General features: G+C 39.1%; 43 non-coding genes and 66 pseudogenes across 43 annotated transcripts; all 109 read left to right on the top strand.

Moving 5' to 3' along the window:
• Positions 1–31: 31 nt before the first annotated feature.
• Positions 32–150, top strand: LOC146151248 (5S ribosomal RNA). Its single transcript, XR_014498549.1, has one exon. It is a non-coding gene; the product is annotated as a 5S ribosomal RNA (ribosomal RNA).
• A 65-nt stretch (positions 151–215) lies between these two features.
• On the top strand, positions 216–334 carry LOC146151247 (5S ribosomal RNA; annotated as a pseudogene).
• A 64-nt stretch (positions 335–398) lies between these two features.
• LOC146151246 (5S ribosomal RNA) lies at positions 399–517 on the top strand. The gene has a single exon (XR_014498372.1). It is a non-coding gene; the product is annotated as a 5S ribosomal RNA (ribosomal RNA).
• Positions 518–581: 64 nt separating this feature from the next.
• Positions 582–700, top strand: LOC146151245 (5S ribosomal RNA; annotated as a pseudogene).
• A 65-nt stretch (positions 701–765) lies between these two features.
• Positions 766–884, top strand: LOC146151244 (5S ribosomal RNA; annotated as a pseudogene).
• A 74-nt stretch (positions 885–958) lies between these two features.
• Positions 959–1,077, top strand: LOC146151243 (5S ribosomal RNA). The gene has a single exon (XR_014498537.1). It is a non-coding gene; the product is annotated as a 5S ribosomal RNA (ribosomal RNA).
• Positions 1,078–1,141: 64 nt separating this feature from the next.
• On the top strand, positions 1,142–1,260 carry LOC146151242 (5S ribosomal RNA). Its single transcript, XR_014497294.1, has one exon. It is a non-coding gene; the product is annotated as a 5S ribosomal RNA (ribosomal RNA).
• Positions 1,261–1,324: 64 nt separating this feature from the next.
• On the top strand, positions 1,325–1,443 carry LOC146151241 (5S ribosomal RNA; annotated as a pseudogene).
• A 64-nt stretch (positions 1,444–1,507) lies between these two features.
• LOC146151240 (5S ribosomal RNA) lies at positions 1,508–1,626 on the top strand (annotated as a pseudogene).
• A 64-nt stretch (positions 1,627–1,690) lies between these two features.
• Positions 1,691–1,809, top strand: LOC146151239 (5S ribosomal RNA; annotated as a pseudogene).
• A 74-nt stretch (positions 1,810–1,883) lies between these two features.
• LOC146151238 (5S ribosomal RNA) lies at positions 1,884–2,002 on the top strand. The gene has a single exon (XR_014497027.1). It is a non-coding gene; the product is annotated as a 5S ribosomal RNA (ribosomal RNA).
• Positions 2,003–2,076: 74 nt separating this feature from the next.
• Positions 2,077–2,195, top strand: LOC146151237 (5S ribosomal RNA; annotated as a pseudogene).
• A 65-nt stretch (positions 2,196–2,260) lies between these two features.
• On the top strand, positions 2,261–2,379 carry LOC146151236 (5S ribosomal RNA; annotated as a pseudogene).
• Positions 2,380–2,453: 74 nt separating this feature from the next.
• LOC146151235 (5S ribosomal RNA) lies at positions 2,454–2,572 on the top strand. Its single transcript, XR_014498481.1, has one exon. It is a non-coding gene; the product is annotated as a 5S ribosomal RNA (ribosomal RNA).
• A 65-nt stretch (positions 2,573–2,637) lies between these two features.
• Positions 2,638–2,756, top strand: LOC146151234 (5S ribosomal RNA; annotated as a pseudogene).
• A 64-nt stretch (positions 2,757–2,820) lies between these two features.
• On the top strand, positions 2,821–2,939 carry LOC146151233 (5S ribosomal RNA). Its single transcript, XR_014497654.1, has one exon. It is a non-coding gene; the product is annotated as a 5S ribosomal RNA (ribosomal RNA).
• A 74-nt stretch (positions 2,940–3,013) lies between these two features.
• Positions 3,014–3,132, top strand: LOC146151232 (5S ribosomal RNA; annotated as a pseudogene).
• A 65-nt stretch (positions 3,133–3,197) lies between these two features.
• Positions 3,198–3,316, top strand: LOC146151231 (5S ribosomal RNA; annotated as a pseudogene).
• A 74-nt stretch (positions 3,317–3,390) lies between these two features.
• Positions 3,391–3,509, top strand: LOC146151230 (5S ribosomal RNA). Its single transcript, XR_014498369.1, has one exon. It is a non-coding gene; the product is annotated as a 5S ribosomal RNA (ribosomal RNA).
• A 65-nt stretch (positions 3,510–3,574) lies between these two features.
• On the top strand, positions 3,575–3,693 carry LOC146151229 (5S ribosomal RNA; annotated as a pseudogene).
• A 64-nt stretch (positions 3,694–3,757) lies between these two features.
• On the top strand, positions 3,758–3,876 carry LOC146151228 (5S ribosomal RNA). Its single transcript, XR_014498371.1, has one exon. It is a non-coding gene; the product is annotated as a 5S ribosomal RNA (ribosomal RNA).
• Positions 3,877–3,940: 64 nt separating this feature from the next.
• Positions 3,941–4,059, top strand: LOC146151227 (5S ribosomal RNA; annotated as a pseudogene).
• A 64-nt stretch (positions 4,060–4,123) lies between these two features.
• LOC146151226 (5S ribosomal RNA) lies at positions 4,124–4,242 on the top strand. Its single transcript, XR_014496134.1, has one exon. It is a non-coding gene; the product is annotated as a 5S ribosomal RNA (ribosomal RNA).
• Positions 4,243–4,306: 64 nt separating this feature from the next.
• LOC146151225 (5S ribosomal RNA) lies at positions 4,307–4,425 on the top strand. The gene has a single exon (XR_014497283.1). It is a non-coding gene; the product is annotated as a 5S ribosomal RNA (ribosomal RNA).
• A 64-nt stretch (positions 4,426–4,489) lies between these two features.
• LOC146151224 (5S ribosomal RNA) lies at positions 4,490–4,608 on the top strand (annotated as a pseudogene).
• Positions 4,609–4,672: 64 nt separating this feature from the next.
• LOC146151223 (5S ribosomal RNA) lies at positions 4,673–4,791 on the top strand (annotated as a pseudogene).
• Positions 4,792–4,855: 64 nt separating this feature from the next.
• Positions 4,856–4,974, top strand: LOC146151222 (5S ribosomal RNA; annotated as a pseudogene).
• Positions 4,975–5,048: 74 nt separating this feature from the next.
• LOC146151221 (5S ribosomal RNA) lies at positions 5,049–5,167 on the top strand (annotated as a pseudogene).
• A 65-nt stretch (positions 5,168–5,232) lies between these two features.
• LOC146151220 (5S ribosomal RNA) lies at positions 5,233–5,351 on the top strand (annotated as a pseudogene).
• Positions 5,352–5,425: 74 nt separating this feature from the next.
• LOC146151219 (5S ribosomal RNA) lies at positions 5,426–5,544 on the top strand. Its single transcript, XR_014498257.1, has one exon. It is a non-coding gene; the product is annotated as a 5S ribosomal RNA (ribosomal RNA).
• Positions 5,545–5,609: 65 nt separating this feature from the next.
• LOC146151218 (5S ribosomal RNA) lies at positions 5,610–5,728 on the top strand (annotated as a pseudogene).
• Positions 5,729–5,792: 64 nt separating this feature from the next.
• Positions 5,793–5,911, top strand: LOC146151217 (5S ribosomal RNA). Its single transcript, XR_014498370.1, has one exon. It is a non-coding gene; the product is annotated as a 5S ribosomal RNA (ribosomal RNA).
• Positions 5,912–5,975: 64 nt separating this feature from the next.
• On the top strand, positions 5,976–6,094 carry LOC146151216 (5S ribosomal RNA; annotated as a pseudogene).
• A 65-nt stretch (positions 6,095–6,159) lies between these two features.
• LOC146151215 (5S ribosomal RNA) lies at positions 6,160–6,278 on the top strand (annotated as a pseudogene).
• A 74-nt stretch (positions 6,279–6,352) lies between these two features.
• Positions 6,353–6,471, top strand: LOC146151214 (5S ribosomal RNA). Its single transcript, XR_014498145.1, has one exon. It is a non-coding gene; the product is annotated as a 5S ribosomal RNA (ribosomal RNA).
• Positions 6,472–6,535: 64 nt separating this feature from the next.
• Positions 6,536–6,654, top strand: LOC146151213 (5S ribosomal RNA). The gene has a single exon (XR_014497272.1). It is a non-coding gene; the product is annotated as a 5S ribosomal RNA (ribosomal RNA).
• Positions 6,655–6,718: 64 nt separating this feature from the next.
• Positions 6,719–6,837, top strand: LOC146151212 (5S ribosomal RNA). Its single transcript, XR_014497261.1, has one exon. It is a non-coding gene; the product is annotated as a 5S ribosomal RNA (ribosomal RNA).
• A 64-nt stretch (positions 6,838–6,901) lies between these two features.
• LOC146151211 (5S ribosomal RNA) lies at positions 6,902–7,020 on the top strand (annotated as a pseudogene).
• Positions 7,021–7,084: 64 nt separating this feature from the next.
• Positions 7,085–7,203, top strand: LOC146151210 (5S ribosomal RNA; annotated as a pseudogene).
• Positions 7,204–7,267: 64 nt separating this feature from the next.
• LOC146151209 (5S ribosomal RNA) lies at positions 7,268–7,386 on the top strand (annotated as a pseudogene).
• Positions 7,387–7,460: 74 nt separating this feature from the next.
• On the top strand, positions 7,461–7,579 carry LOC146151208 (5S ribosomal RNA). The gene has a single exon (XR_014498203.1). It is a non-coding gene; the product is annotated as a 5S ribosomal RNA (ribosomal RNA).
• Positions 7,580–7,653: 74 nt separating this feature from the next.
• Positions 7,654–7,772, top strand: LOC146151207 (5S ribosomal RNA; annotated as a pseudogene).
• A 65-nt stretch (positions 7,773–7,837) lies between these two features.
• On the top strand, positions 7,838–7,956 carry LOC146151206 (5S ribosomal RNA; annotated as a pseudogene).
• Positions 7,957–8,030: 74 nt separating this feature from the next.
• On the top strand, positions 8,031–8,149 carry LOC146151205 (5S ribosomal RNA). Its single transcript, XR_014498034.1, has one exon. It is a non-coding gene; the product is annotated as a 5S ribosomal RNA (ribosomal RNA).
• A 65-nt stretch (positions 8,150–8,214) lies between these two features.
• On the top strand, positions 8,215–8,333 carry LOC146151204 (5S ribosomal RNA; annotated as a pseudogene).
• Positions 8,334–8,397: 64 nt separating this feature from the next.
• On the top strand, positions 8,398–8,516 carry LOC146151203 (5S ribosomal RNA). The gene has a single exon (XR_014497653.1). It is a non-coding gene; the product is annotated as a 5S ribosomal RNA (ribosomal RNA).
• A 74-nt stretch (positions 8,517–8,590) lies between these two features.
• On the top strand, positions 8,591–8,709 carry LOC146151202 (5S ribosomal RNA; annotated as a pseudogene).
• A 65-nt stretch (positions 8,710–8,774) lies between these two features.
• Positions 8,775–8,893, top strand: LOC146151201 (5S ribosomal RNA; annotated as a pseudogene).
• Positions 8,894–8,967: 74 nt separating this feature from the next.
• On the top strand, positions 8,968–9,086 carry LOC146151200 (5S ribosomal RNA). The gene has a single exon (XR_014497923.1). It is a non-coding gene; the product is annotated as a 5S ribosomal RNA (ribosomal RNA).
• Positions 9,087–9,151: 65 nt separating this feature from the next.
• Positions 9,152–9,270, top strand: LOC146151199 (5S ribosomal RNA; annotated as a pseudogene).
• Positions 9,271–9,334: 64 nt separating this feature from the next.
• Positions 9,335–9,453, top strand: LOC146151198 (5S ribosomal RNA). Its single transcript, XR_014498368.1, has one exon. It is a non-coding gene; the product is annotated as a 5S ribosomal RNA (ribosomal RNA).
• Positions 9,454–9,517: 64 nt separating this feature from the next.
• LOC146151197 (5S ribosomal RNA) lies at positions 9,518–9,636 on the top strand (annotated as a pseudogene).
• A 65-nt stretch (positions 9,637–9,701) lies between these two features.
• On the top strand, positions 9,702–9,820 carry LOC146151196 (5S ribosomal RNA; annotated as a pseudogene).
• A 64-nt stretch (positions 9,821–9,884) lies between these two features.
• LOC146151195 (5S ribosomal RNA) lies at positions 9,885–10,003 on the top strand. Its single transcript, XR_014495682.1, has one exon. It is a non-coding gene; the product is annotated as a 5S ribosomal RNA (ribosomal RNA).
• A 64-nt stretch (positions 10,004–10,067) lies between these two features.
• Positions 10,068–10,186, top strand: LOC146151194 (5S ribosomal RNA; annotated as a pseudogene).
• Positions 10,187–10,250: 64 nt separating this feature from the next.
• Positions 10,251–10,369, top strand: LOC146151193 (5S ribosomal RNA; annotated as a pseudogene).
• A 64-nt stretch (positions 10,370–10,433) lies between these two features.
• LOC146151192 (5S ribosomal RNA) lies at positions 10,434–10,552 on the top strand (annotated as a pseudogene).
• Positions 10,553–10,626: 74 nt separating this feature from the next.
• Positions 10,627–10,745, top strand: LOC146151191 (5S ribosomal RNA; annotated as a pseudogene).
• A 74-nt stretch (positions 10,746–10,819) lies between these two features.
• Positions 10,820–10,938, top strand: LOC146151190 (5S ribosomal RNA). Its single transcript, XR_014497811.1, has one exon. It is a non-coding gene; the product is annotated as a 5S ribosomal RNA (ribosomal RNA).
• A 258-nt stretch (positions 10,939–11,196) lies between these two features.
• LOC146151189 (5S ribosomal RNA) lies at positions 11,197–11,315 on the top strand. Its single transcript, XR_014497700.1, has one exon. It is a non-coding gene; the product is annotated as a 5S ribosomal RNA (ribosomal RNA).
• A 64-nt stretch (positions 11,316–11,379) lies between these two features.
• Positions 11,380–11,498, top strand: LOC146151188 (5S ribosomal RNA). The gene has a single exon (XR_014497249.1). It is a non-coding gene; the product is annotated as a 5S ribosomal RNA (ribosomal RNA).
• Positions 11,499–11,562: 64 nt separating this feature from the next.
• LOC146151187 (5S ribosomal RNA) lies at positions 11,563–11,681 on the top strand. The gene has a single exon (XR_014497238.1). It is a non-coding gene; the product is annotated as a 5S ribosomal RNA (ribosomal RNA).
• Positions 11,682–11,745: 64 nt separating this feature from the next.
• On the top strand, positions 11,746–11,864 carry LOC146151186 (5S ribosomal RNA; annotated as a pseudogene).
• Positions 11,865–11,928: 64 nt separating this feature from the next.
• LOC146151185 (5S ribosomal RNA) lies at positions 11,929–12,047 on the top strand (annotated as a pseudogene).
• A 64-nt stretch (positions 12,048–12,111) lies between these two features.
• Positions 12,112–12,230, top strand: LOC146151184 (5S ribosomal RNA; annotated as a pseudogene).
• Positions 12,231–12,304: 74 nt separating this feature from the next.
• Positions 12,305–12,423, top strand: LOC146151183 (5S ribosomal RNA; annotated as a pseudogene).
• Positions 12,424–12,488: 65 nt separating this feature from the next.
• Positions 12,489–12,607, top strand: LOC146151182 (5S ribosomal RNA; annotated as a pseudogene).
• Positions 12,608–12,681: 74 nt separating this feature from the next.
• On the top strand, positions 12,682–12,800 carry LOC146151181 (5S ribosomal RNA). Its single transcript, XR_014497589.1, has one exon. It is a non-coding gene; the product is annotated as a 5S ribosomal RNA (ribosomal RNA).
• Positions 12,801–12,865: 65 nt separating this feature from the next.
• Positions 12,866–12,984, top strand: LOC146151180 (5S ribosomal RNA; annotated as a pseudogene).
• A 64-nt stretch (positions 12,985–13,048) lies between these two features.
• Positions 13,049–13,167, top strand: LOC146151179 (5S ribosomal RNA). Its single transcript, XR_014498367.1, has one exon. It is a non-coding gene; the product is annotated as a 5S ribosomal RNA (ribosomal RNA).
• Positions 13,168–13,231: 64 nt separating this feature from the next.
• On the top strand, positions 13,232–13,350 carry LOC146151178 (5S ribosomal RNA; annotated as a pseudogene).
• A 65-nt stretch (positions 13,351–13,415) lies between these two features.
• Positions 13,416–13,534, top strand: LOC146151177 (5S ribosomal RNA; annotated as a pseudogene).
• A 74-nt stretch (positions 13,535–13,608) lies between these two features.
• LOC146151176 (5S ribosomal RNA) lies at positions 13,609–13,727 on the top strand. The gene has a single exon (XR_014496550.1). It is a non-coding gene; the product is annotated as a 5S ribosomal RNA (ribosomal RNA).
• Positions 13,728–13,791: 64 nt separating this feature from the next.
• Positions 13,792–13,910, top strand: LOC146151175 (5S ribosomal RNA). The gene has a single exon (XR_014497227.1). It is a non-coding gene; the product is annotated as a 5S ribosomal RNA (ribosomal RNA).
• A 64-nt stretch (positions 13,911–13,974) lies between these two features.
• LOC146151174 (5S ribosomal RNA) lies at positions 13,975–14,093 on the top strand (annotated as a pseudogene).
• Positions 14,094–14,157: 64 nt separating this feature from the next.
• Positions 14,158–14,276, top strand: LOC146151173 (5S ribosomal RNA; annotated as a pseudogene).
• Positions 14,277–14,340: 64 nt separating this feature from the next.
• On the top strand, positions 14,341–14,459 carry LOC146151172 (5S ribosomal RNA; annotated as a pseudogene).
• Positions 14,460–14,533: 74 nt separating this feature from the next.
• On the top strand, positions 14,534–14,652 carry LOC146151171 (5S ribosomal RNA). Its single transcript, XR_014497025.1, has one exon. It is a non-coding gene; the product is annotated as a 5S ribosomal RNA (ribosomal RNA).
• Positions 14,653–14,726: 74 nt separating this feature from the next.
• Positions 14,727–14,845, top strand: LOC146151170 (5S ribosomal RNA; annotated as a pseudogene).
• A 65-nt stretch (positions 14,846–14,910) lies between these two features.
• LOC146151169 (5S ribosomal RNA) lies at positions 14,911–15,029 on the top strand (annotated as a pseudogene).
• Positions 15,030–15,103: 74 nt separating this feature from the next.
• LOC146151168 (5S ribosomal RNA) lies at positions 15,104–15,222 on the top strand. Its single transcript, XR_014497478.1, has one exon. It is a non-coding gene; the product is annotated as a 5S ribosomal RNA (ribosomal RNA).
• A 65-nt stretch (positions 15,223–15,287) lies between these two features.
• On the top strand, positions 15,288–15,406 carry LOC146151167 (5S ribosomal RNA; annotated as a pseudogene).
• Positions 15,407–15,470: 64 nt separating this feature from the next.
• LOC146151166 (5S ribosomal RNA) lies at positions 15,471–15,589 on the top strand. The gene has a single exon (XR_014497652.1). It is a non-coding gene; the product is annotated as a 5S ribosomal RNA (ribosomal RNA).
• A 74-nt stretch (positions 15,590–15,663) lies between these two features.
• LOC146151165 (5S ribosomal RNA) lies at positions 15,664–15,782 on the top strand (annotated as a pseudogene).
• A 65-nt stretch (positions 15,783–15,847) lies between these two features.
• Positions 15,848–15,966, top strand: LOC146151164 (5S ribosomal RNA; annotated as a pseudogene).
• Positions 15,967–16,040: 74 nt separating this feature from the next.
• LOC146151163 (5S ribosomal RNA) lies at positions 16,041–16,159 on the top strand. The gene has a single exon (XR_014497366.1). It is a non-coding gene; the product is annotated as a 5S ribosomal RNA (ribosomal RNA).
• A 65-nt stretch (positions 16,160–16,224) lies between these two features.
• On the top strand, positions 16,225–16,343 carry LOC146151162 (5S ribosomal RNA; annotated as a pseudogene).
• A 64-nt stretch (positions 16,344–16,407) lies between these two features.
• Positions 16,408–16,526, top strand: LOC146151161 (5S ribosomal RNA). The gene has a single exon (XR_014498366.1). It is a non-coding gene; the product is annotated as a 5S ribosomal RNA (ribosomal RNA).
• Positions 16,527–16,590: 64 nt separating this feature from the next.
• LOC146151160 (5S ribosomal RNA) lies at positions 16,591–16,709 on the top strand (annotated as a pseudogene).
• A 64-nt stretch (positions 16,710–16,773) lies between these two features.
• LOC146151159 (5S ribosomal RNA) lies at positions 16,774–16,892 on the top strand. Its single transcript, XR_014497216.1, has one exon. It is a non-coding gene; the product is annotated as a 5S ribosomal RNA (ribosomal RNA).
• A 64-nt stretch (positions 16,893–16,956) lies between these two features.
• Positions 16,957–17,075, top strand: LOC146151158 (5S ribosomal RNA). The gene has a single exon (XR_014497205.1). It is a non-coding gene; the product is annotated as a 5S ribosomal RNA (ribosomal RNA).
• A 64-nt stretch (positions 17,076–17,139) lies between these two features.
• On the top strand, positions 17,140–17,258 carry LOC146151157 (5S ribosomal RNA; annotated as a pseudogene).
• Positions 17,259–17,322: 64 nt separating this feature from the next.
• Positions 17,323–17,441, top strand: LOC146151156 (5S ribosomal RNA; annotated as a pseudogene).
• A 64-nt stretch (positions 17,442–17,505) lies between these two features.
• On the top strand, positions 17,506–17,624 carry LOC146151155 (5S ribosomal RNA; annotated as a pseudogene).
• A 74-nt stretch (positions 17,625–17,698) lies between these two features.
• LOC146151154 (5S ribosomal RNA) lies at positions 17,699–17,817 on the top strand (annotated as a pseudogene).
• Positions 17,818–17,882: 65 nt separating this feature from the next.
• LOC146151153 (5S ribosomal RNA) lies at positions 17,883–18,001 on the top strand (annotated as a pseudogene).
• Positions 18,002–18,075: 74 nt separating this feature from the next.
• On the top strand, positions 18,076–18,194 carry LOC146151152 (5S ribosomal RNA). Its single transcript, XR_014497255.1, has one exon. It is a non-coding gene; the product is annotated as a 5S ribosomal RNA (ribosomal RNA).
• Positions 18,195–18,259: 65 nt separating this feature from the next.
• Positions 18,260–18,378, top strand: LOC146151151 (5S ribosomal RNA; annotated as a pseudogene).
• Positions 18,379–18,442: 64 nt separating this feature from the next.
• LOC146151150 (5S ribosomal RNA) lies at positions 18,443–18,561 on the top strand. Its single transcript, XR_014498365.1, has one exon. It is a non-coding gene; the product is annotated as a 5S ribosomal RNA (ribosomal RNA).
• Positions 18,562–18,625: 64 nt separating this feature from the next.
• Positions 18,626–18,744, top strand: LOC146151149 (5S ribosomal RNA; annotated as a pseudogene).
• Positions 18,745–18,809: 65 nt separating this feature from the next.
• Positions 18,810–18,928, top strand: LOC146151148 (5S ribosomal RNA; annotated as a pseudogene).
• A 74-nt stretch (positions 18,929–19,002) lies between these two features.
• On the top strand, positions 19,003–19,121 carry LOC146151147 (5S ribosomal RNA). Its single transcript, XR_014497144.1, has one exon. It is a non-coding gene; the product is annotated as a 5S ribosomal RNA (ribosomal RNA).
• A 64-nt stretch (positions 19,122–19,185) lies between these two features.
• Positions 19,186–19,304, top strand: LOC146151146 (5S ribosomal RNA). The gene has a single exon (XR_014497413.1). It is a non-coding gene; the product is annotated as a 5S ribosomal RNA (ribosomal RNA).
• Positions 19,305–19,368: 64 nt separating this feature from the next.
• Positions 19,369–19,487, top strand: LOC146151145 (5S ribosomal RNA). Its single transcript, XR_014497194.1, has one exon. It is a non-coding gene; the product is annotated as a 5S ribosomal RNA (ribosomal RNA).
• A 64-nt stretch (positions 19,488–19,551) lies between these two features.
• LOC146151144 (5S ribosomal RNA) lies at positions 19,552–19,670 on the top strand (annotated as a pseudogene).
• A 64-nt stretch (positions 19,671–19,734) lies between these two features.
• LOC146151143 (5S ribosomal RNA) lies at positions 19,735–19,853 on the top strand (annotated as a pseudogene).
• A 64-nt stretch (positions 19,854–19,917) lies between these two features.
• On the top strand, positions 19,918–20,036 carry LOC146151142 (5S ribosomal RNA; annotated as a pseudogene).
• Positions 20,037–20,110: 74 nt separating this feature from the next.
• On the top strand, positions 20,111–20,229 carry LOC146151141 (5S ribosomal RNA). Its single transcript, XR_014497024.1, has one exon. It is a non-coding gene; the product is annotated as a 5S ribosomal RNA (ribosomal RNA).
• Positions 20,230–20,303: 74 nt separating this feature from the next.
• On the top strand, positions 20,304–20,422 carry LOC146151140 (5S ribosomal RNA; annotated as a pseudogene).
• The last annotated feature ends 48 nt before the right edge of the window (positions 20,423–20,470 follow it).

Below are 20,470 nucleotides of genomic sequence, written 5' to 3'. Positions count from 1 at the left end.
GATTTTAGACCAAAAAATATTGACCAATACTGCCTACGACCATACCAGGTTGAATGCACCCGATCTCGTCCGATCTCGGAAGTTAAGCAACGTCGGGATTGGTTAGTACTTGGATGGGTGACCGCCTAGGAATACCAATTGTCGTAGGCAAAATATGATTTATTTAAGTTTTTACATTTTTAAATAGATTAGACCAAAAAATGTTGACCAATACTGGCTACGACCATACCAGGTTGAATGCACCCGATCTCGTCCGATCTCGGAAGTTAAGCAACGTCTGGATTGGTTAGTACTTGTATGGGTGACCGCCTAGGAATACCAATTATTGCAGGCACAATATGATTTATTTAAGTTTTTACATTTTTAAATAGGTTAGACCATAAAGGTTGACCAATACTGTCTACGAACATACCAGGTTGAATGCACCCGATCTCGTCCGATCTCGGAAGTTAAGCAACGTCGGGATTGGTTTGTACTTGGATGGGTGACCGCCTAGGAATACCAATTGTCGTAGGCACAATATGATTTATTTAAGTTTTTACATTTTTAAATAGATTAGACCATAAATGTTGACCAATACCGACTACGACCATACCAGGTTGAATGCCTCCGATCTCGTCCGATCTCGGAAGTTAAGCAACATCGGGATTGGTTGCTACTTGGATGGGTGACCGCATAGGAATACCAATTGTCGTATGCACAATATGATTTAGTTAAGTTTTTACATTTTTAAATAGATTAGACCATAAAATGTTGACCAATACTGGCTACGAACACACCAAGTTGAATGCACCCGATTCGCGTCCGATCTCGGAAGTTAAGCAACGTCGGGTTGGTTGGTACTTAGATGGGTGACCGCCTAGGAATACCAATTGTCATAGGCAAAATATGATTTTTAAAATATATTTAAATGTTAACATTTTTAAAGATTTTAGACCAAAAAATATTGACCAATACTGCCTACGACCATACCAGGTTGAATGCACCCGATCTCGTCCGATCTCGGAAGTTAAGCAACGTCGGGATTGGTTAGTACTTGGATGGGTGACCGCCTAGGAATACCAATTGTCGTAGGCAAAATATGATTTATTTAAGTTTTTACATTTTTAAATAGATTAGACCATAAATGTTGACCAATACTGTCTACGACCATACCAGGTTGAATGCACCCGATCTCGTCCGATCTCGGAAGTTAAGCAACGTCGGGATTGGTTAGTACTTGGATGGGTGACCGCCTAGGAATACCAATTGTCGTAGGCAAAATATGATTTATTTAAGTTTTTACTTTTTTAAATAGATTAGACATAAAATGTTGAGAAATACTGCTTACGACCATACCAGGTTGAATGCACCCGATCTCGTCCGATCTCGGAAGTTAAGCAACATCGGGATTGGTTGCTACTTGGATGGGTGACCGCATAGGAATACCAATTGTCGTAGGCAAAATATGATTTATTTAAGTTTTTACTTTTTTAATTAGATTAGACATAAAATGTTGAGAAATACTGCTTTCGACCATACCAGGTTGAATGCACCCGATCTCGTCCGATCTCGGATGTTAAGCAACATCGGGATTGGTTGCTACTTGGATGGGTGACCGCCTAGGAATACCAATTGTCGTAGGCACAATATGATTTATTTAAGTTTTTACATTTTTAAATAGATTAGACCATAAATGTTGACCAATACTGTCTACGACCATACCAGGTTGAATGCACCCGATCTCGTCCGATCTCGGAAGTTAAGCAACGTCGGGATTGGTTAGTACTTGGATGGTTGACCGCATAGGAATTCCAATTGTCATAGGCAAAATATGATTCATAAAATATATTTAAATGTTAACATTTTTAAAGATTTTAGACCAAAAAATGTTGACCAATACTGTCTACGACCACACCAGGTTGAATGCACCCGATCTCGTCCGATCTCGGAAGTTAAGCAACTTTGGGATTGGTTAGTACTTGGATGGGTGACCGCCTAGGAATACCAATTGTCATAGGCAAAATATGATTTTTAAAATATATTTAAATGGTAACATTTTTAAAGATTTTAGACCAAAAAATGTTGACCAATACTGTCTACGACCATACTAGGTTGAATGCACCCGATCTCGTCCGATCTCGGAAGTTAAGCAACATAGGGATTGGTTGCTACTTGGATGGGTGACCGCATAGGAATACCAATTGTCGTAGGCACAATATGATTTAGTTAAGTTTTTACATTTTTGAATAGATTAGACCATAAAATGTTGACCAATACTGGCTACGAACACACCAAGTTGAATGCACCCGATTCGCGTCCGATCTCGGAAGTTAAGCAACGTCGGGTTGGTTGGTACTTGGATGGGTGACCGCCTAGGAATACCAATTGTCATAGGCAAAATATGATTTTTAAAATATATTTAAATGTTAACATTTTTAAAGATTTTAGACCAAAAAATATTGACCAATACTGCCTACGACCATACCAGGTTGAATGCACCCGATCTCGTCCGATCTCGGAAGTTAAGCAACGTCGGGATTGGTTAGTACTTGGATGGGTGACCGCCTAGGAATACCAATTGTCGTAGGCAAAATATGATTTATTTAAGTTTTTACATTTTTAAATAGATTAGACCAAAAAATGTTGACCAATACTGGCTACGACCATACCAGGTTGAATGCACCCGATCTCGTCCGATCTCGGAAGTTAAGCAACGTCTGGATTGGTTAGTACTTGTATGGGTGACCGCCTAGGAATACCAATTGTCGTAGGCACAATATGATTTATTTAAGTTTTTACATTTTTAAATAGGTTAGACCATAAAGGTTGACCAATACTGTCTACGAACATACCAGGTTGAATGCACCCGATCTCGTCCGATCTCGGAAGTTAAGCAACTTTGGGATTGGTTAGTACTTGGATGGGTGACCGCCTAGGAATACCAATTGTCATAGGCAAAATATGATTTTTAAAATATATTTAAATGGTAACATTTTTAAAGATTTTAGACCAAAAAATGTTGACCAATACTGTCTACGACCATACTAGGTTGAATGCACCCGATCTCGTCCGATCTCGGAAGTTAAGCAACATCGGGATTGGTTGCTACTTGGATGGGTGACCGCATAGGAATACCAATTGTCGTAGGCACAATATGATTTAGTTAAGTTTTTACATTTTTAAATAGATTAGACCATAAAATGTTGACCAATACTGTCTACGACCATACCAGGTTGAATGCACCCGATTCGCGTCCGATCTCGGAAGTTAAGCAACGTCGGGTTGGTTGGTACTTAGATGGGTGACCGCCTAGGAATACCAATTGTCATAGGCAAAATATGATTTTTAAAATATATTTAAATGTTAACATTTTTAAAGATTTTAGACCAAAAAATATTGACCAATACTGCCTACGACCATACCAGGTTGAATGCACCCGATCTCGTCCGATCTCGGAAGTTAAGCAACGTCGGGATTGGTTAGTACTTGGATGGGTGACCGCCTAGGAATACCAATTGTCGTAGGCAAAATATGATTTATTTAAGTTTTTACATTTTTAAATAGATTAGACCAAAAAATGTTGACCAATACTGGCTACGACCATACCAGGTTGAATGCACCCGATCTCGTCCGATCTCGGAAGTTAAGCAACGTCTGGATTGGTTAGTACTTGTATGGGTGACCGCCTAGGAATACCAATTGTCGTAGGCACAATATGATTTATTTAAGTTTTTACATTTTTAAATAGGTTAAACCATAAAGGTTGACCAATACTGTCTACGAACATACCAGGTTGAATGCACCCGATCTCGTCCGATCTCGGAAGTTAAGCAACGTCGGGATTGGTTTGTACTTGGATGGGTGACCGCCTAGGAATACCAATTGTCGTAGGCACAATATGATTTATTTAAGTTTTTACATTTTTAAATAGATTAGACCATAAATGTTGACCAATACCGACTACGACCATACCAGGTTGAATGCATCCGATCTCGTCCGATCTCGGAAGTTAAGCAACATCGGGATTGGTTGCTACTTGGATGGGTGACCGCATAGGAATACCAATTGTCGTAGGCACAATATGATTTATTTAAGTTTTTACATTTTTAAATAGATTAGACCATAAATGTTGACCAATACTGTCTACGACCATACCAGGTTGAATGCACCCGATCTCGTCCGATCTCGGAAGTAAAGCAACGTCGGGATTGGTTAGTACTTGGATGGGTGACCGCCTAGGAATACCAATTGTCGTAGGCAAAATATGATTTATTTAAGTTTTTACATTTTTAAATAGATTAGACCATAAATGTTGACCAATACTGTCTACGACCATACCAGGTTGAATGCACCCGATCTCGTCCGATCTCGGAAGTTAAGCAACGTCGGGATTGGTTAGTACTTGGATGGGTGACCGCCTAGGAATACCAATTGTCGTAGGCAAAATATGATTTATTTAAGTTTTTACTTTTTTAAATAGATTAGACATAAAATGTTGAGAAATACTGCTTACGACCATACCAGGTTGAATGCACCCGATCTCGTCCGATCTCGGAAGTTAAGCAACATCGGGATTGGTTGCTACTTGGATGGGTGACCGCATAGGAATACCAATTGTCGTAGGCAAAATATGATTTATTTAAGTTTTTACTTTTTTAATTAGATTAGACATAAAATGTTGAGAAATACTGCTTTCGACCATACCAGGTTGAATGCACCCGATCTCGTCCGATCTCGGATGTTAAGCAACATCGGGATTGGTTGCTACTTGGATGGGTGACCGCCTAGGAATACCAATTGTCGTAGGCACAATATGATTTATTTAAGTTTTTACATTTTTAAATAGATTAGACCATAAATGTTGACCAATACTGTCTACGACCATACCAGGTTGAATGCACCCGATCTCGTCCGATCTCGGAAGTTAAGCAACGTCGGGATTGGTTAGTACTTGGATGGTTGACCGCATAGGAATTCCAATTGTCATAGGCAAAATATGATTCATAAAATATATTTAAATGTTAACATTTTTAAAGATTTTAGACCAAAAAATGTTGACCAATACTGTCTACGACCACACCAGGTTGAATGCACCCGATCTCGTCCGATCTCGGAAGTTAAGCAACATCGGGATTGGTTGCTACTTGGATGGGTGACCGCATAGGAATACCAATTGTCGTAGGCACAATATGATTTAGTTAAGTTTTTACATTTTTAAATAGATTAGACCATAAAATGTTGACCAATACTGGCTACGAACACACCAAGTTGAATGCACCCGATTCGCGTCCGATCTCGGAAGTTAAGCAACGTCGGGTTGGTTGGTACTTAGATGGGTGACCGCCTAGGAATACCAATTGTCATAGGCAAAATATGATTTTTAAAATATATTTAAATGTTAACATTTTTAAAGATTTTAGACCAAAAAATATTGACCAATACTGCCTACGACCATACCAGGTTGAATGCACCCGATCTCGTCCGATCTCGGAAGTTAAGCAACGTCGGGATTGGTTAGTACTTGGATGGGTGACCGCCTAGGAATACCAATTGTCGTAGGCAAAATATGATTTATTTAAGTTTTTACATTTTTAAATAGATTAGACCAAAAAATGTTGACCAATACTGGCTACGACCATACCAGGTTGAATGCACCCGATCTCGTCCGATCTCGGAAGTTAAGCAACGTCTGGATTGGTTAGTACTTGTATGGGTGACCGCCTAGGAATACCAATTATTGCAGGCACAATATGATTTATTTAAGTTTTTACATTTTTAAATAGGTTAGACCATAAAGGTTGACCAATACTGTCTACGAACATACCAGGTTGAATGCACCCGATCTCGTCCGATCTCGGAAGTTAAGCAACGTCGGGATTGGTTTGTACTTGGATGGGTGACCGCCTAGGAATACCAATTGTCGTAGGCACAATATGATTTATTTAAGTTTTTACATTTTTAAATAGATTAGACCATAAATGTTGACCAATACCGACTACGACCATACCAGGTTGAATGCCTCCGATCTCGTCCGATCTCGGAAGTTAAGCAACATCGGGATTGGTTGCTACTTGGATGGGTGACCGCATAGGAATACCAATTGTCGTATGCACAATATGATTTAGTTAAGTTTTTACATTTTTAAATAGATTAGACCATAAAATGTTGACCAATACTGGCTACGAACACACCAAGTTGAATGCACCCGATTCGCGTCCGATCTCGGAAGTTAAGCAACGTCGGGTTGGTTGGTACTTAGATGGGTGACCGCCTAGGAATACCAATTGTCATAGGCAAAATATGATTTTTAAAATATATTTAAATGTTAACATTTTTAAAGATTTTAGACCAAAAAATATTGACCAATACTGCCTACGACCATACCAGGTTGAATGCACCCGATCTCGTCCGATCTCGGAAGTTAAGCAACGTCGGGATTGGTTAGTACTTGGATGGGTGACCGCCTAGGAATACCAATTGTCGTAGGCAAAATATGATTTATTTAAGTTTTTACATTTTTAAATAGATTAGACCATAAATGTTGACCAATACTGTCTACGACCATACCAGGTTGAATGCACCCGATCTCGTCCGATCTCGGAAGTTAAGCAACGTCGGGATTGGTTAGTACTTGGATGGGTGACCGCCTAGGAATACCAATTGTCGTAGGCAAAATATGATTTATTTAAGTTTTTACATTTTTAAATAGATTAGACCATAAATGTTGACCAATACTGTCTACGACCATACCAGGTTGAATGCACCCGATCTCGTCCGATCTCGGAAGTTAAGCAACGTCGGGATTGGTTAGTACTTGGATGGGTGACCGCCTAGGAATACCAATTGTCGTAGGCAAAATATGATTTATTTAAGTTTTTACTTTTTTAAATAGATTAGACATAAAATGTTGAGAAATACTGCTTACGACCATACCAGGTTGAATGCACCCGATCTCGTCCGATCTCGGAAGTTAAGCAACATCGGGATTGGTTGCTACTTGGATGGGTGACCGCATAGGAATACCAATTGTCGTAGGCAAAATATGATTTATTTAAGTTTTCACTTTTTTAATTAGATTAGACATAAAATGTTGAGAAATACTGCTTACGACCATACCAGGTTGAATGCACCCGATCTCGTCCGATCTCGGAAGTTAAGCAACATCGGGATTGGTTGCTACTTGGATGGGTGACCGCCTAGGAATACCAATTGTCGTAGGCACAATATGATTTATTTAAGTTTTTACATTTTTAAATAGATTAGACCATAAATGTTGACCAATACTGTCTACGACCATACCAGGTTGAATGCACCCGATCTCGTCCGATCTCGGAAGTTAAGCAACGTCGGGATTGGTTAGTACTTGGATGGTTGACCGCATAGGAATTCCAATTGTCATAGGCAAAATATGATTCATAAAATATATTTAAATGTTAACATTTTTAAAGATTTTAGACCAAAAAATGTTGACCAATACTGTCTACGACCACACCAGGTTGAATGCTCCCGATCTCGTCCGATCTCGGAAGTTAAGCAACTTTGGGATTGGTTAGTACTTGGATGGGTGACCGCCTAGGAATACCAATTGTCATAGGCAAAATATGATTTTTAAAATATATTTAAATGGTAACATTTTTAAAGATTTTAGACCAAAAAATGTTGACCAATACTGTCTACGACCATACTAGGTTGAATGCACCCGATCTCGTCCGATCTCGGAAGTTAAGCAACATCGGGATTGGTTGCTACTTGGATGGGTGACCGCATAGGAATACCAATTGTCGTAGGCACAATATGATTTAGTTAAGTTTTTACATTTTTGAATAGATTAGACCATAAAATGTTGACCAATACTGGCTACGAACACACCAAGTTGAATGCACCCGATTCGCGTCCGATCTCGGAAGTTAAGCAACGTCGGGTTGGTTGGTACTTAGATGGGTGACCGCCTAGGAATACCAATTGTCATAGGCAAAATATGATTTTTAAAATATATTTAAATGTTAACATTTTTAAAGATTTTAGACCAAAAAATATTGACCAATACTGCCTACGACCATACCAGGTTGAATGCACCCGATCTCGTCCGATCTCGGAAGTTAAGCAACGTCGGGATTGGTTAGTACTTGGATGGGTGACCGCCTAGGAATACCAATTGTCGTAGGCAAAATATGATTTATTTAAGTTTTTACATTTTTAAATAGATTAGACCAAAAAATGTTGACCAATACTGGCTACGACCATACCAGGTTGAATGCACCCGATCTCGTCCGATCTCGGAAGTTAAGCAACGTCTGGATTGGTTAGTACTTGTATGGGTGACCGCCTAGGAATACCAATTGTCGTAGGCACAATATGATTTATTTAAGTTTTTACATTTTTAAATAGGTTAGACCATAAAGGTTGACCAATACTGTCTACGAACATACCAGGTTGAATGCACCCGATCTCGTCCGATCTCGGAAGTTAAGCAACTTTGGGATTGGTTAGTACTTGGATGGGTGACCGCCTAGGAATACCAATTGTCATAGGCAAAATATGATTTTTAAAATATATTTAAATGGTAACATTTTTAAAGATTTTAGACCAAAAAATGTTGACCAATACTGTCTACGACCATACTAGGTTGAATGCACCCGATCTCGTCCGATCTCGGAAGTTAAGCAACATCGGGATTGGTTGCTACTTGGATGGGTGACCGCATAGGAATACCAATTGTCGTAGGCACAATATGATTTAGTTAAGTTTTTACATTTTTAAATAGATTAGACCATAAAATGTTGACCAATACTGTCTACGACCATACCAGGTTGAATGCACCCGATTCGCGTCCGATCTCGGAAGTTAAGCAACGTCGGGTTGGTTGGTACTTAGATGGGTGACCGCCTAGGAATACCAATTGTCATAGGCAAAATATGATTTTTAAAATATATTTAAATGTTAACATTTTTAAAGATTTTAGACCAAAAAATATTGACCAATACTGCCTACGACCATACCAGGTTGAATGCACCCGATCTCGTCCGATCTCGGAAGTTAAGCAACGTCGGGATTGGTTAGTACTTGGATGGGTGACCGCCTAGGAATACCAATTGTCGTAGGCAAAATATGATTTATTTAAGTTTTTACATTTTTAAATAGATTAGACCAAAAAATGTTGACCAATACTGGCTACGACCATACCAGGTTGAATGCACCCGATCTCGTCCGATCTCGGAAGTTAAGCAACGTCTGGATTGGTTAGTACTTGTATGGGTGACCGCCTAGGAATACCAATTGTCGTAGGCACAATATGATTTATTTAAGTTTTTACATTTTTAAATAGGTTAAACCATAAAGGTTGACCAATACTGTCTACGAACATACCAGGTTGAATGCACCCGATCTCGTCCGATCTCGGAAGTTAAGCAACGTCGGGATTGGTTTGTACTTGGATGGGTGACCGCCTAGGAATACCAATTGTCGTAGGCACAATATGATTTATTTAAGTTTTTACATTTTTAAATAGATTAGACCATAAATGTTGACCAATACCGACTACGACCATACCAGGTTGAATGCATCCGATCTCGTCCGATCTCGGAAGTTAAGCAACATCGGGATTGGTTGCTACTTGGATGGGTGACCGCATAGGAATACCAATTGTCGTAGGCACAATATGATTTATTAAAGTTTTTACATTTTTAAATAAATTAGACCATAAAATGTTGATCAATACTGTCTACGACCATACCAGGTTGAATGCACCCGACCTCGTCCGATCTCGGAAGTTAAGCAACGTCGGGATTGGTTAGTACTTGGATGGTTGACCGCATAGGAATTCCAATTTTCATAGGCAAAATATGATTTATTTAAGTTTTTACATTTTTAAATAGATTAGACCATAAATGTTGACCAATACTGTCTACGACCATACCAGGTTGAATGCACCCGATCTCGTCTGATCTCGGAAGTTAAGCAACGTCGGGATTGGTTAGTACTTGGATGGGTGACCGCCTAGGAATACCAATTGTCGTAGGCAAAATATGATTTATTTAAGTTTTTACTTTTTTAAATAGATTAGACATAAAATGTTGAGAAATACTGCGTACGACCATACCAGGTTGAATGCACCCGATCTCGTCCGATCTCGGAAGTTAAGCAACATCGGGATTGGTTGCTACTTGGATGGGTGACCGCATAGGAATACCAATTGTCGTAGGCAAAATATGATTTATTTAAGTTTTTACTTTTTTAATTAGATTAGACATAAAATGTTGAGAAATACTGCTTTCGACCATACCAGGTTGAATGCACCCGATCTCGTCCGATCTCGGATGTTAAGCAACATCGGGATTGGTTGCTACTTGGATGGGTGACCGCCTAGGAATACCAATTGTCGTAGGCACAATATGATTTATTTAAGTTTTTACATTTTTAAATAGATTAGACCATAAATGTTGACCAATACTGTCTACGACCATACCAGGTTGAATGCACCCGGTCTCGTCCGATCTCGGAAGTTAAGCAACGTCGGGATTGGTTAGTACTTGGATGGTTGACCGCATAGGAATTCCAATTGTCATAGGCAAAATATGATTCATAAAATATATTTAAATGTTAACATTTTTAAAGATTTTAGACCAAAAAATGTTGACCAATACTGTCTACGACCACACCAGGTTGAATGCACCCGATCTCGTCCGATCTCGGAAGTTAAGCAACGTCGGGATTGGTTAGTACTTGGATGGGTGACCGCCTAGGAATACCAATTGTCATAGGCAAAATATGATTTTTAAAATATATTTAAATGTTAACATTTTTAAAGATTTTAGACCAAAAAATATTGACCAATACTGCCTACGACCATACCAGGTTGAATGCACCCGATCTCGTCCGATCTCGGAAGTTAAGCAACGTCGGGATTGGTTAGTACTTGGATGGGTGACCGCCTAGGAATACCAATTGTCGTAGGCACAATATGATTTATTTAAGTTTTTACATTTTTAAATAGATTAGACCATAAAATGTTGACCAATACTGGCTACGAACACACCAAGTTGAATGCACCCGATTCGCGTCCGATCTCGGAAGTTAAGCAACGTCGGGTTGGTTGGCACTTAGATGGGTGACCGCCTAGGAATACCAATTGTCATAGGCAAAATATGATTTTTAAAATATATTTAAATGTTAACATTTTTAAAGATTTTAGACCAAAAAATATTGACCAATACTGCCTACGACCATACCAGGTTGAATGCACCCGATCTCGTCCGATCTCGGAAGTTAAGCAACGTCGGGATTGGTTAGTACTTGGATGGGTGACCGCCTAGGAATACCAATTGTCGTAGGCAAAATATGATTTATTTAAGTTTTTACATTTTTAAATAGATTAGACCATAAATGTTGACCAATACTGTCTACGACCATACCAGGTTGAATGCACCCGATCTCGTCCGATCTCGGAAGTTAAGCAACGTCGGGATTGGTTAGTACTTGGATGGGTGACCGCCTAGGAATACCAATTGTCGTAGGCAAAATATGATTTATTTAAGTTTTTACATTTTTAAATAGATTAGACCATAAATGTTGACCAATACTGTCTACGACCATACCAGGTTGAATGCACCCGATCTCGTCCGATCTCGGAAGTTAAGCAACGTCGGGATTGGTTAGTACTTGGATGGGTGACCGCCTAGGAATACCAATTGTCGTAGGCAAAATATGATTTATTTAAGTTTTTACTTTTTTAAATAGATTAGACATAAAATGTTGAGAAATACTGCTTACGACCATACCAGGTTGAATGCACCCGATCTCGTCCGATCTCGGAAGTTAAGCAACATCGGGATTGGTTGCTACTTGGATGGGTGACCGCATAGGAATACCAATTGTCGTAGGCAAAATATGATTTATTTAAGTTTTTACTTTTTTAATTAGATTAGACATAAAATGTTGAGAAATACTGCTTTCGACCATACCAGGTTGAATGCACCCGATCTCGTCCGATCTCGGATGTTAAGCAACATCGGGATTGGTTGCTACTTGGATGGGTGACCGCCTAGGAATACCAATTGTCGTAGGCACAATATGATTTATTTAAGTTTTTACATTTTTAAATAGATTAGACCATAAATGTTGACCAATACTGTCTACGACCATACCAGGTTGAATGCACCCGATCTCGTCCGATCTCGGAAGTTAAGCAACGTCGGGATTGGTTAGTACTTGGATGGTTGACCGCATAGGAATTCCAATTGTCATAGGCAAAATATGATTCATAAAATATATTTAAATGTTAACATTTTTAAAGATTTTAGACCAAAAAATGTTGACCAATACTGTCTACGACCACACCAGGTTGAATGCACCCGATCTCGTCCGATCTCGGAAGTTAAGCAACATCGGGATTGGTTGCTACTTGGATGGGTGACCGCATAGGAATACCAATTGTCGTAGGCACAATATGATTTAGTTAAGTTTTTACATTTTTAAATAGATTAGACCATAAAATGTTGACCAATACTGGCTACGAACACACCAAGTTGAATGCACCCGATTCGCGTCCGATCTCGGAAGTTAAGCAACGTCGGGTTGGTTGGTACTTAGATGGGTGACCGCCTAGGAATACCAATTGTCATAGGCAAAATATGATTTTTAAAATATATTTAAATGTTAACATTTTTAAAGATTTTAGACCAAAAAATATTGACCAATACTGCCTACGACCATACCAGGTTGAATGCACCCGATCTCGTCCGATCTCGGAAGTTAAGCAACGTCGGGATTGGTTAGTACTTGGATGGGTGACCGCCTAGGAATACCAATTGTCGTAGGCAAAATATGATTTATTTAAGTTTTTACATTTTTAAATAGATTAGACCAAAAAATTTTGACCAATACTGGCTACGACCATACCAGGTTGAATGCACCCGATCTCGTCCGATCTCGGAAGTTAAGCAACGTCTGGATTGGTTAGTACTTGTATGGGTGACCGCCTAGGAATACCAATTATTGCAGGCACAATATGATTTATTTAAGTTTTTACATTTTTAAATAGGTTAGACCATAAAGGTTGACCAATACTGTCTACGAACATACCAGGTTGAATGCACCCGATCTCGTCCGATCTCGGAAGTTAAGCAACGTCGGGATTGGTTTGTACTTGGATGGGTGACCGCCTAGGAATACCAATTGTCGTAGGCACAATATGATTTATTTAAGTTTTTACATTTTTAAATAGATTAGACCATAAATGTTGACCAATACCGACTACGACCATACCAGGTTGAATGCCTCCGATCTCGTCCGATCTCGGAAGTTAAGCAACATCGGGATTGGTTGCTACTTGGATGGGTGACCGCATAGGAATACCAATTGTCGTATGCACAATATGATTTAGTTAAGTTTTTACATTTTTAAATAGATTAGACCATAAAATGTTGACCAATACTGGCTACGAACACACCAAGTTGAATGCACCCGATTCGCGTCCGATCTCGGAAGTTAAGCAACGTCGGGTTGGTTGGTACTTAGATGGGTGACCGCCTAGGAATACCAATTGTCATAGGCAAAATATGATTTTTAAAATATATTTAAATGTTAACATTTTTAAAGATTTTAGACCAAAAAATATTGACCAATACTGCCTACGACCATACCAGGTTGAATGCACCCGATCTCGTCCGATCCCGGAAGTTAAGCAACGTCGGGATTGGTTAGTACTTGGATGGGTGACCGCCTAGGAATACCAATTGTCGTAGGCAAAATATGATTTATTTAAGTTTTTACATTTTTAAATAGATTAGACCATAAATGTTGACCAATACTGTCTACGACCATACCAGGTTGAATGCACCCGATCTCGTCCGATCTCGGAAGTTAAGCAACGTCGGGATTGGTTAGTACTTGGATGGGTGACCGCCTAGGAATACCAATTGTCGTAGGCAAAATATGATTTATTTAAGTTTTTACTTTTTTAAATAGATTAGACATAAAATGTTGAGAAATACTGCTTACGACCATACCAGGTTGAATGCACCCGATCTCGTCCGATCTCGGAAGTTAAGCAACATCGGGATTGGTTGCTACTTGGATGGGTGACCGCATAGGAATACCAATTGTCGTAGGCAAAATATGATTTATTTAAGTTTTTACTTTTTTAATTAGATTAGACATAAAATGTTGAGAAATACTGCTTTCGACCATACCAGGTTGAATGCACCCGATCTCGTCCGATCTCGGATGTTAAGCAACATCGGGATTGGTTGCTACTTGGATGGGTGACCGCCTAGGAATACCAATTGTCGTAGGCACAATATGATTTATTTAAGTTTTTACATTTTTAAATAGATTAGACCATAAATGTTGACCAATACTGTCTACGACCATACCAGGTTGAATGCACCCGATCTCGTCCGATCTCGGAAGTTAAGCAACGTCGGGATTGGTTAGTACTTGGATGGTTGACCGCATAGGAATTCCAATTGTCATAGGCAAAATATGATTCATAAAATATATTTAAATGTTAACATTTTTAAAGATTTTAGACCAAAAAATGTTGACCAATACTGTCTACGACCACACCAGGTTGAATGCACCCGATCTCGTCCGATCTCGGAAGTTAAGCAACTTTGGGATTGGTTAGTACTTGGATGGGTGACCGCCTAGGAATACCAATTGTCATAGGCAAAATATGATTTTTAAAATATATTTAAATGGTAACATTTTTAAAGATTTTAGACCAAAAAATGTTGACCAATACTGTCTACGACCATACTAGGTTGAATGCACCCGATCTCGTCCGATCTCGGAAGTTAAGCAACATCGGGATTGGTTGCTACTTGGATGGGTGACCGCATAGGAATACCAATTGTCGTAGGCACAATATGATTTAGTTAAGTTTTTACATTTTTGAATAGATTAGACCATAAAATGTTGACCAATACTGGCTACGAACACACCAAGTTGAATGCACCCGATTCGCGTCCGATCTCGGAAGTTAAGCAACGTCGGGTTGGTTGGTACTTGGATGGGTGACCGCCTAGGAATACCAATTGTCATAGGCAAAATATGATTTTTAAAATATATTTAAATATTAACATTTTTAAAGATTTTAGACCAAAAAATATTGACCAATACTGCCTACGACCATACCAGGTTGAATGCACCCGATCTCGTCCGATCTCGGAAGTTAAGCAACGTCGGGATTGGTTAGTACTTGGATGGGTGACCGCCTAGGAATACCAATTGTCGTAGGCAAAATATGATTTATTTAAGTTTTTACATTTTTAAATAGATTAGACCAAAAAATGTTGACCAATACTGGCTACGACCATACCAGGTTGAATGCACCCGATCTCGTCCGATCTCGGAAGTTAAGCAACGTCTGGATTGGTTAGTACTTGTATGGGTGACCGCCTAGGAATACCAATTGTCGTAGGCACAATATGATTTATTTAAGTTTTTACATTTTTAAATAGGTTAGACCATAAAGGTTGACCAATACTGTCTACGAACATACCAGGTTGAATGCACCCGATCTCGTCCGATCTCGGAAGTTAAGCAACTTTGGGATTGGTTAGTACTTGGATGGGTGACCGCCTAGGAATACCAATTGTCATAGGCAAAATATGATTTTTAAAATATATTTAAATGGTAACATTTTTAAAGATTTTAGACCAAAAAATGTTGACCAATACTGTCTACGACCATACTAGGTTGAATGCACCCGATCTCGTCCGATCTCGGAAGTTAAGCAACATCGGGATTGGTTGCTACTTGGATGGGTGACCGCATAGGAATACCAATTGTCGTAGGCACAATATGATTTAGTTAAGTTTTTACATTTTTAAATAGATTAGACCATAAAATGTTGACCAATACTGTCTACGACCATACCAGGTTGAATGCACCCGATTCGCGTCCGATCTCGGAAGTTAAGCAACGTCGGGTTGGTTGGTACTTAGATGGGTGACCGCCTAGGAATACCAATTGTCATAGGCAAAATATGATTTTTAAAATATATTTAAATGTTAACATTTTTAAAGATTTTAGACCAAAAAATATTGACCAATACTGCCTACGACCATACCAGGTTGAATGCACCCGATCTCGTCCGATCTCGGAAGTTAAGCAACGTCGGGATTGGTTAGTACTTGGATGGGTGACCGCCTAGGAATACCAATTGTCGTAGGCAAAATATGATTTATTTAAGTTTTTACATTTTTAAATAGATTAGACCAAAAAATGTTGACCAATACTGGCTACGACCATACCAGGTTGAATGCACCCGATCTCGTCCGATCTCGGAAGTTAAGCAACGTCTGGATTGGTTAGTACTTGTATGGGTGACCGCCTAGGAATACCAATTGTCGTAGGCACAATATGATTTATTTAAGTTTTTACATTTTTAAATAGGTTAAACCATAAAGGTTGACCAATACTGTCTACGAACATACCAGGTTGAATGCACCCGATCTCGTCCGATCTCGGAAGTTAAGCAACGTCGGGATTGGTTTGTACTTGGATGGGTGACCGCCTAGGAATACCAATTGTCGTAGGCACAATATGATTTATTTAAGTTTTTACATTTTTAAATAGATTAGACCATAAATGTTGACCAATACCGACTACGACTATACCAGGTTGAATGCATCCGATCTCGTCCGATCTCGGAAGTTAAGCAACATCGGGATTGGTTGCTACTTGGATGGGTGACCGCATAGGAATACCAATTGTCGTAGGCACAATATGATTTATTTAAGTTTTTACATTTTTAAATAGATTAGACCATAAATGTTGACCAATACTGTCTACGACCATACCAGGTTGAATGCACCCGATCTCGTCCGATCTCGGAAGTTAAGCAACGTCGGGATTGGTTAGTACTTGGATGGGTGACCGCCTAGGAATACCAATTGTCGTAGGCAAAATATGATTTATTTAAGTTTTTACATTTTTAAATAGATTAGACCATAAATGTTGACCAATACTGTCTACGACCATACCAGGTTGAATGCACCCGATCTCGTCCGATCTCGGAAGTTAAGCAACGTCGGGATTGGTTAGTACTTGGATGGGTGACCGCCTAGGAATACCAATTGTCGTAGGCAAAATATGATTTATTTAAGTTTTTACTTTTTTAAATAGATTAGACATAAAATGTTGAGAAATACTGCTTACGACCATACCAGGTTGAATGCACCCGATCTCGTCCGATCTCGGAAGTTAAGCAACATCGGGATTGGTTGCTACTTGGATGGGTGACCGCATAGGAATACCAATTGTCGTAGGCAAAATATGATTTATTTAAGTTTTTACTTTTTTAATTAGATTAGACATAAAATGTTGAGAAATACTGCTTTCGACCATACCAGGTTGAATGCACCCGATCTCGTCCGATCTCGGATGTTAAGCAACATCGGGATTGGTTGCTACTTGGATGGGTGACCGCCTAGGAATACCAATTGTCGTAGGCACAATATGATTTATTTAAGTTTTTACATTTTTAAATAGATTAGACCATAAATGTTGACCAATACTGTCTACGACCATACCAGGTTGAATGCACCCGATCTCGTCCGATCTCGGAAGTTAAGCAACGTCGGGATTGGTTAGTACTTGGATGGTTGACCGCATAGGAATTCCAATTGTCATAGGCAAAATATGATTCATAAAATATATTTAAATGTTAACATTTTTAAAGATTTTAGACCAAAAAATGTTGAACAATACTGTCTACGACCACACCAGGTTGAATGCACCCGATCTCGTCCGATCTCGCAAGTTAAGCAACATCGGGATTGGTTGCTACTTGGATGGGTGACCGCATAGGAATACCAATTGTCGTAGGCACAATATGATTTAGTTAAGTTTTTACATTTTTAAATAGATTAGACCATAAAATGTTGACCAATACTGGCTACGAACACACCAAGTTGAATGCACCCGATTCGCGTCCGATCTCGGAAGTTAAGCAACGTCGGGTTGGTTGGTACTTAGATGGGTGACCGCCTAGGAATACCAATTGTCATAGGCAAAATATGATTTTTAAAATATATTTAAATGTTAACATTTTTAAAGATTTTAGACCAAAAAATATTGACCAATACTGCCTACGACCATACCAGGTTGAATGCACCCGATCTCGTCCGATCTCGGAAGTTAAGCAACGTCGGGATTGGTTAGTACTTGGATGGGTGACCGCCTAGGAATACCAATTGTCGTAGGCAAAATATGATTTATTTAAGTTTTTACATTTTTAAATAGATTAGACCAAAAAATGTTGACCAATACTGGCTACGACCATACCAGGTTGAATGCACCCGATCTCGTCCGATCTCGGAAGTTAAGCAACGTCTGGATTGGTTAGTACTTGTATGGGTGACCGCCTAGGAATACCAATTATTGCAGGCACAATATGATTTATTTAAGTTTTTACATTTTTAAATAGGTTAGACCATAAAGGTTGACCAATACTGTCTACGAACATACCAGGTTGAATGCACCCGATCTCGTCCGATCTCGGAAGTTAAGCAACGTCGGGATTGGTTTGTACTTGGATGGGTGACCGCCTAGGAATACCAATTGTCGTAGGCACAATATGATTTATTTAAGTTTTTACATTTTTAAATAGATTAGACCATAAATGTTGACCAATACCGACTACGACCATACCAGGTTGAATGCCTCCGATCTCGTCCGATCTCGGAAGTTAAGTTACATCGGGATTGGTTGCTACTTGGATGGGTGACCGCATAGGAATACCAATTGTCGTATGCACAATATGATTTAGTTAAGTTTTTACATTTTTAAATAGATTAGACCATAAAATGTTGACCAATACTGGCTACGAACACACCAAGTTGAATGCACCCGATTCGCGTCCGATCTCGGAAGTTAAGCAACGTCGGGTTGGTTGGTACTTAGATGGGTGACCGCCTAGGAATACCAATTGTCATAGGCAAAATATGATTTTTAAAATATATTTAAATGTTAACATTTTTAAAGATTTTAGACCAAAAAATATTGACCAATACTGCCTACGACCATACCAGGTTGAATGCACCCGATCTCGTCCGATCTCGGAAGTTAAGCAACGTCGGGATTGGTTAGTACTTGGATGGGTGACCGCCTAGGAATACCAATTGTCGTAGGCAAAATATGATTTATTTAAGTTTTTACATTTTTAAATAGATTAGACCATAAATGTTGACCAATACTGTCTACGACCATACCAGGTTGAATGCACCCGATCTCGTCCGATCTCGTAAGTTAAGCAACGTCGGGATTGGTTAGTACTTGGATGGGTGACCGCCTAGGAATACCAATTGTCGTAGGCAAAATATGATTTATTTAAGTTTTTACATTTTTAAATAGATTAGACCATAAATGTTGACCAATACTGTCTACGACCATACCAGGTTGAATGCACCCGATCTCGTCCGATCTCGGAAGTTAAGCAACGTCGGGATTGGTTAGTACTTGGATGGGTGACCGCCTAGGAATACCAATTGTCGTAGGCAAAATATGATTTATTTAAGTTTTTACTTTTTTAAATAGATTAGACATAAAATGTTGAGAAATACTGCTTACGACCATACCAGGTTGAATGCACCCGATCTCGTCCGATCTCGGAAGTTAAGCAACATCGGGATTGGTTGCTACTTGGATGGGTGACCGCATAGGAATACCAATTGTCGTAGGCAAAATATGATTTATTTAAGTTTTTACTTTTTTAATTAGATTAGACATAAAATGTTGAGAAATACTGCTTTCGACCATACCAGGTTGAATGCACCCGATCTCGTCCGATCTCGGATGTTAAGCAACATCGGGATTGGTTGCTACTTGGATGGGTGACCGCCTAGGAATACCAATTGTCGTAGGCACAATATGATTTATTTAAGTTTTTACATTTTTAAATAGATTAGACCATAAATGTTGACCAATACTGTCTACGACCATACCAGGTTGAATGCACCCGATCTCGTCCGATCTCGGAAGTTAAGCAACGTCGGGATTGGTTAGTACTTGGATGGTTGACCGCATAGGAATTCCAATTGTCATAGGCAAAATATGATTCATAAAATATATTTAAATGTTAACATTTTTAAAGATTTTAGACCAAAAAATGTTGACCAATACTGTCTACGACCACACCAGGTTGAATGCACCCGATCTCGTCCGATCTCGGAAGTTAAGCAACTTTGGGATTGGTTAGTACTTGGATGGGTGACCGCCTAGGAATACCAATTGTCATAGGCAAAATATGATTTTTAAAATATATTTAAATGGTAACATTTTTAAAGATTTTAGACCAAAAAATGTTGACCAATACTGTCTACGACCATACTAGGTTGAATGCACCCGATCTCGTCCGATCTCGGAAGTTAAGCAACATCGGGATTGGTTGCTACTTGGATGGGTGACCGCATAGGAATACCAATTGTCGTAGGCACAATATGATTTAGTTAAGTTTTTACATTTTTAAATAGATTAGACCATA

This window comes from Ascidiella aspersa, chromosome 4 (assembly GCF_963924565.1).
Source record: "Ascidiella aspersa chromosome 4, kaAscAspe10.2, whole genome shotgun sequence".
Classification (NCBI taxonomy): Eukaryota; Metazoa; Chordata; class Ascidiacea; order Phlebobranchia; family Ascidiidae; genus Ascidiella; species Ascidiella aspersa.
The sequence above is the reverse complement of the archived record's forward strand: the minus strand, read 5'-3'. Positions and strand labels throughout refer to the sequence as shown.